The sequence below is a fragment of the Lipotes vexillifer genome, unplaced genomic scaffold (assembly GCF_000442215.2).
Source record: "Lipotes vexillifer unplaced genomic scaffold, Lipotes_vexillifer_v1.1 scaffold1293, whole genome shotgun sequence".
Taxonomy (NCBI): domain Eukaryota; kingdom Metazoa; phylum Chordata; class Mammalia; order Artiodactyla; family Lipotidae; genus Lipotes; species Lipotes vexillifer.
This window is the reverse complement of record NW_006790911.1, coordinates 2,228,826-2,229,519: the sequence shown is the minus strand read 5'-3', so window position 1 is coordinate 2,229,519 and position 694 is coordinate 2,228,826.

The window sequence follows — 694 nt, the reverse complement described above, 5'->3', positions numbered from 1 at the left end:
CGGTACGCGGGCCTCTCCCGTTGCGGAGCACAGTCTCCGGACGCACAGGCGCAGCGGCCATGGCTCACGGGCCCGGCCGCTCCGCGGCATGTGGGATCTTCCCGGACCGGGGCACGAACCTGCCTCTCCTGCATCCGCAGGCGGACTCTCAACCACTGCGCCACCAGGGAAGCCCTAATTCTTCCCCTTTTTAAAAACACTTATATACTACTGCCTAACCTTGCTGTTTGGACTTGAAAAATATACCTTGGATATTTTTTCATTCTAGTACTTAGAGAATTTCTCATTTTCTTTCTATGGATGCATAATATTTCATTAAATAGACATATCATAATTTAAACATTCCTCTATTGTTATTTTTGTTTCCTCTATTGTTTTTTATTGTTTATCATTCCTCCATTGTTATTTCCATTCTTTTGCCGTTACAGGAAATACTGACATGAGTAACTTTAACAATTATAATCTCATGTGAGCTAGAGTGAACTGCATTCATGTTTCCCAGAACATATTCCACAGAACACAAGTCTCAGAAGATGTTCAATATAAAAAGTGGCTTCTGAGGCTAAATAACTTCCAGTGACTCTGTGTATTCATTGGAGGTTCACAGTGCACATTGTCAAATTAAAGGGGGTCCCGCCATAATCTATGTCAGATTAATCCAAGTGTTTCTCAAGCATACATTTTCTCAAGAAAG